Below are 6,934 nucleotides of genomic sequence, written 5' to 3' on the forward strand. Positions count from 1 at the left end.
GTTTTTCCCCGTACATGATTTATAGATGAATTGGGTATGTACGATAGGCGTATGAAGGGTTCGGGACATTTTCTAGTATTAAAGCTTTGAGTGCGAAAGGTTATGTCAGATCACGCCTTGGGTCGCGGCGCGACACAGAAGGTCGCGGCGCGACATTACACTAGAATCAGGATCAGAAAGCTTGTAAACAAAGCCACCAGTTCGAGGCAATCGTCGCGGCGCGACGAATAGGGTCGCGGCGCGACCATGCTGGCAAACTGATTCCGGATTTTGTAATTTTAAGAGAATAATAAGGGCATTTTGGTCTTTTTGCGTTTGAACCAGATTGAGATCTTAAATCTCATCCACTCCTTTCATTTCCTAATTTCTTTTCCCTTTTCATTTCATTTTCCTCTCAAAAACTCAAACACCCAATTGGATTCAAACGGATTTTTGGAAAGGAAGAATCGGGAATTGATCTTTGGCGTAGTTGACAAGTGTGTTCTCCTCGTTCTTAGCTACACGGTGATACTAGTGGTAAGCTCTAACTCCGAAATTCATTTTCGTGTTCATCATTCAAATTTGGGGCTTTTGATTGTATGATTCATAGGTGAAACCCATTTAGTTGCTAATTGGAGATTAACACCAAGATTCGGGTATATAAGTGTTAAAGGCGGGTTTTGGGTTGGTTAATGATTTAACCATGTTTAAGACTTGAGAATGGTGTATAATCATTAGCATTAGTGATTATTGGTGTTTTGAAGACTTTTAGGGTTTTCATGGTTGACTAATTTTGACTAGAGTCAAAATTAGGGTTTGTTGAGGATTATGACCCGATTGTTGATTTATTAAGGTTTATAAACTTAAAATGGATTAAGTTGAAGTATAAAACCGAGTTAAACATGTTTTGGTGTCAAAACTTGTAAATGGTGAGATTTTGACCTTATGGGTCAAAATTAGGGTTTGTGGGCGATTTTGAGAACGATAAGTGTTTAACACTTGTATTCGGGTTTAATTGGCATATTAGGACCATTATCACTTGTGTTAGTCATTATTGGTTAGTTTGGACGCGGTTTGTCCTTGGAAGTGCATTTGGGTCGAATTTGCACTAAGTGTCAAATTGGGTTGGTTTGTAAATCCAATCTAAGTGTGTTGTTGAATTTGTGATAATGGATTAGGTACTTTCCATTGAAGAGTTGCGGATTACTTGGAAGCATTTCTTCAAGGCGACAAGGTGAGTGTTAATATCCTATATGCATATGTATGTGTAGGATGGGTGCGGGTCGGGTGAAGTGGTTCTCGGTTATAGAGCTCACTTCACATATAGGTGGATTGATGGACTTGTGTGTAGGTCCAATTGGCACGGTTGTGCGTTTTGGTTGACCATCTTTGACGAGGTGCACACCTTGCGTGTACTCTATCACATGGGCGTGTGATGTGGATTATATAACCCCAATGGCGAAGGGTTAATATTGTGAGTGGAATAATTATGCGTGTACGTATATAATGTATTTATTTGTGTAGTATGAATGTGGTATTGTCGCGGTGTTCAAGACACCACATTCTAAGTAACGAGTAGTAGTGTCGCGGTGTTTAAGACACTACTCATTGTTTGATTGGCATGTGGTATTGTCGCGGTGGTTAAGACACCACATTGTCATGGGAGTGGAATTGTCGCGGTGTTCAAGACACCACTCATTATTTTGATTGGCGTGTGGATTCGTCGCGGTGTTTAAGACGCCACATTGTCATGGGGGTGAATTAGTCGCGGTGTTTAAGACATCACCCGGGGGATTAGTGATTACGCGGTGTTTAAGTAACGCTAATGGATGTTACGAACTCCGACGGTCTCTTACGAGTATCGTTCCCTTGTACGATTGGTTAACCATGGTTATTGTGTTGTAAGCGTAAGCAAATTATGTTATTCGAGAGATATATACATATATATACATATATATTGTATACATATAATGTTGTATTGTCGTGTTGTAGCTATCCCTCCGGGTGTAGCTTATTGGCATTGTTCACATCGTTGTTGGCGAACTTATATTTTGTTGATGTATCTTAAGCTCATTGCTTAGTGATCTTACGGTATGCTTAGACTAGCTTGCCTTTATGCTTGGATGCTCCGGTATGCGGTATTTGCTATTTTGTGGCGTGTTCATTTTATGCATATATATGTATGTAGTATATTCTCACTCACTAAGCGTTAGCTTACCCTCTCGTTGTTGATATTTTTATAGGTTCGCATGCTTGGCGGCTCGGGTAAGCTTGGGAATTAGAGATCTCGGCTAGGTTGCTTTAGAAGATCTTGCTTTTGGACTCGATTAGGATTTGGGTAGCGCAGTCCCAAATCACCATGCTCGGTTTTGTGTAAACGTAACTAGTCGGGTCATAATGATTATAACCGGTTTACGATTTAATTAATGAACCATTGTATTAAGGAGTTTAAATCATTAATGTATGTTTTAAGTTCGATGAACTTACTTTGATAACAAATACGTTTTGGAATATGTGTAACGGGACCTAAAGTATTATTTAAAGCAAATTAAAAGGAAAAATTTTTATGGGCCGGTTTTAATACGGGTTGGGTTGTTTCAAGTGGTATCAGAGCATGGTCTAAGGGATTTAGGTGACTTGAGATAGGTGCCTAGACTTAGACTTTGTGTGTGCTTAATTTGTTGCGGGACTTGTAGGATTACGGGTCGGAATGGGTTTAGTTAGTGCCTTGTTTATAGGTTGACTAACGTTTATATTGGTAATGCGGATATTATTAATATATTATTTGTGTTGTGGTAATAATTCTCGCGTGTGATTGTACCGCGTAGAATTTTGGTTGTGTTTGTTTATATCATCGAGCGAGACGGTCGTTGTACTAACGAGTCGATGCGGCGTGTGTGCGTAATAAGAACTTGCAAACCTTATTACGGGTGCAAATCGTGTCTAACAAGTGATGTACGACGAGTGTTTAGCAAGATAGGCCGGTGTTGTGTGTGTGGTTTTATACGTTCGTGATCTAATCGCTTTGCATTCCTTAGAATGGCGACGGGAAGTGGGATCGAGACGAACGATTTGGAGTTTAACGCTAGAGTTGCGGCCGCCGTTGCGGAGCAAATGAGTGCGTTTCGAGAAGAAATGGATAGGAAGTATTCCGAACTTCAAAGTAGTAGCGAAATGGAGCGTTGTCTTAAGAGCTTCATGAGGACTAAACCCCCAATGTACGACGGAAAGCCAGATCCTTTGATAAGCACAACTTGGATTTCGGACGTCGAAGGGTGTTTCCGTACTATTGATTGCCCTCCTGAGAGAAAGACGAGACTCGCTACGAGTTTGTTGCGGGGTAGGGCAAGGGATTGGTTGGATGGTAAGATTGATCTTGTCGGTGGCGAGACGTTTATGGCTTTATCGTGGGACGACTTTAAGGAGGAATTCTTCGAGGAGTTCCGGACTTCGGCCGATTTGTGGGAATTGCGTAATGAGTTGCGAAATTTGCGACAAGGATCTATGGATTTGAGTACTCTCAAGACAACCTTTATGGCGAAGGCTCGTTTTTGTCCGGAGTATTTGGGGGATGATCGTTTGTTGATGGGGGATTTCTATCGGACCTTGAATGATGACTTGAAAAGTAAAATTAGTCGGGGTCAAGCGAAATCGTTTTCGGAATTATTCGACTTGGCTAGAGGTTTCGAGTCGTATTCACGATCAAAGAAGGGTGAACCTTCGAGCGAGAGAAGGGTTGTTTCGCATGGTGCTCCGAGTAAGAGGACTTAGGGTCCGAGTGTGAGCACGGGTGGTACACGGACGGGTATATTGGATTCTAGTGCGTCTAGATGTTACAATTGTGGCATAAGGGGTCACAAGTCGTGGGAATGTTCGGTACCAAAAGGCGATGGCATGGTGTGCTTCAATTGCCAAGAAGAAGGACATCGTAAGTCGGAATGTCCCAAGTTAGCGGGGACGGGGCCGGCAAGGAGATGTTAAGGTACGTTTCGTTTTAATAAATATGTCTTTTGATTATTTATTAAGTGCCGTTTGAAGTTGAGTTTATTAAATGCATTGTGTTGTGCATGTTATTGATATGGGTGACGTTCCTAATGGAAGTACCCTATGACGACGTTTTGATTGACGGGCGAAGGGCGTAAGACTTGGTGTAACCAAGCATTCCTTGATATTTGTAAAATGTTGCTACCAAGCCATGGAAATGGGTTGGTGTTCGGTTGTTAAGCGCGTGTTCGCTTTTGTGTTGAGGTCGATGAACCGTGAGGTTCGACGGGTGGGCTGAAACCCTTGAGATCGAGTGTTTTGAATCTCGATGTATGTTGGTAATGGAGTCTTTATGACGCGGCATTAGGTGCCTCTTTTATACCTACTAGCGTGGTGTTCGACTCCGATTATGTTGCGGTTACATTGTACTTAGGGTACCGAAGTGAAATCCTTAGGTACATGAGTGACTAGGTGTAATTTGACAAACTAAAGCAATTGGATGATTGCGAAGGTATGGTTTGTGTAATCGTGGTACACTTTTTGCTCGAAGTGTTTAAGGATTGATTGAAATCCTTTGTGTGCTCAAGGCTGGAGCAAGATATGGTGACGGGTCGTGTGAGCCCAATCTTTGTAAAGTCTACCTTAGGTAGCATTGTACGGTTGTACGAGTTGTGGATATGGGACATAGTTCCAAATGGGGGAGTTACACTCCCGCACGAGGAAGTTTTAGTGTGAGATTTCGGATGATGCTTTTGGTAGATCCGGAAAATGTTGTCGAGACCTGATTTTGGTCGATTTGTGGTAGATTACAATTTCGGATAAATTGTACTTATGGTTTGGATTTGAATTATCACCGAGGTGGTAATGGGGTAAATCTCGATTGAGAGATAATGGACGTGTTTGGCGAGCAAGGTGAAATCCTTCGGTTAAGGGAGGTGTGTGTCGGATTCTCTTCTAGAGAATAATTGTTTTGTGCCTATGTTTGATATAGGTGGTTCTTGCTCGTGTATGTGAATGGTTAGTGGTATCCGTTAGGATTCACTATGGCGTAGCAGAGCGCGATGTTACGCTACTCGTCGTTCGAGGCCAAAAGGGCGTTGATTGATGAAGCATGACTTTCGGGTCCGCTGACTTCATCATGGTATTGGTGATTGATGAAGCATGACCTTTAGGGTCCGCTGACTTCATCATGGGAGTATGCGATTGGTGGAGCATGACCTTCGGGGTCCGCTGACTTCATCATGGGATTATTGATTGGTGAAGCATGATATTCGGGTTCGCTGACTTCATCATGGTAGTGAATCGCGTGTAGTTCGGATTCACTAAGGCGCGTGTGTTTTCGGCCAGCCTTCGTGTTGTGTGATCTGTCGGTTGTTTTATACACCGATGGTGGGGTCGTAAGGACCGTGATGTTGATCTGTTGGTTGTTTTATACACCAATGGTGGGGTCGTAAGGACCGTGTTGTGTGATCGATCGGGTGTTTTTATACGCCGATGGTGGGGTCGCGAGGACCATGTGGTATGATTGGTGATGCGATAGCCGTGTTTCGCTCACGTGTTGTTACGGGTGTGACGATAGTCGATTTTGTACACCTTTGGATTAGCGTTGCCATAGTCGTTTTGGGCGCTATCGGTTCTAGCCGTTTGTTTATGATGGTGCGGTAGTTGAGTATTGGTCGTATTGCGCACTACAAGGGATGTTAAGTGGTAAGTGTTATCCATAAGGATTCGTTTGGTTCGGTCTTCATTGTTTCAGGTTGTTGACCTTAGGTTGAGACTTGGTTGCTTTTAGCATTGTACTCGGTAAGGGTACGCTAAGGGATTGATATCTTTGTACGAGATTGATTGAGTTTTCCCGATGTCAGGGAATGAGCATGGTTTTAGTGCTCGGATTGTGGATTTGATAAATCGCGGGTGACGATTTAGTTGTTAAAGGCAATTCGGTGGGAAGAATTGCTTAGGAAAGTCGGTTTGGACTTAAGTTTGAGGACCGTGAAGTGTGGGTCCGTTTGGGTTCGTGACTAGGATCACGAGGACGTGATCGAATTTAAGTGGGGGAGAGTTGTAACACCCCGTTTTTCCCCGTACATGATTTATAGGTGAATTGGGTATGTACGATAGGCGTATGAAGGGTTCGGGACATTTTCTAGTATTAAAGCTTTGAGTGCGAAAGGTTATGTCAGATCACGCCTTGGGTCGCGGCGCGACACAGAAGGTCACGGCGCGGCATTACACTAGAATCAGGATCAGAAAGCTTGTAAACAAAGCCACCAGTTCGAGGCAATCGTCGCGGCGCGACGAATAGGGTCGCGGCGCGACCATGCTGGCAAACTGATTCCGGATTTTGTAATTTTAAGAGAATAATAAGGGCATTTTGGTCTTTTCGCGTTTGAACCAGATTGAGATCTTAAATCTCATCCACTCCTTTCATTTCCTAATTTCTTTTCCCTTTTCATTTCATTTTCCTCTCAAAAACTCAAACACCCAATTGGATTCAAACGGATTTTTGGAAAGGAAGAATCGGGAATTGATCTTTGGCATAGATGACAAGTGTGTTCTCCTCGTTCTTAGCTACACGGTGATACTAGTGGTAAGCTCTAACTCCGAAATTCATTTTCGTGTTCATCATTCAAATTTGGGGCTTTTGATTGTATGATTCATAGGTGAAACCCATTTAGTTGCTAATTGGAGATTAACACCAAGATTCGGGTATATAAGTGTTAAAGGCGGGTTTTGGGTTGGTTAATGATTTAACCATGTTTAAGACTTGAGAATGGTGTATAATCATTAGCATTAGTGATTATTGGTGTTTTGAAGACTTTTAGGGTTTTCATGGTTGACTAATTTTGACTAGAGTCAAAATTAGGGTTTGTTGAGGATTATGACCCGATTGTTGATTTATTAAGGTTTATAAACTTAAAATGGATTAAGTTGAAGTATAAAACAGAGTTAAACATGTTTTGGTGTCAAA

This window comes from Rutidosis leptorrhynchoides, chromosome 4 (assembly GCF_046630445.1).
Source record: "Rutidosis leptorrhynchoides isolate AG116_Rl617_1_P2 chromosome 4, CSIRO_AGI_Rlap_v1, whole genome shotgun sequence".
Taxonomy (NCBI): domain Eukaryota; kingdom Viridiplantae; phylum Streptophyta; class Magnoliopsida; order Asterales; family Asteraceae; genus Rutidosis; species Rutidosis leptorrhynchoides.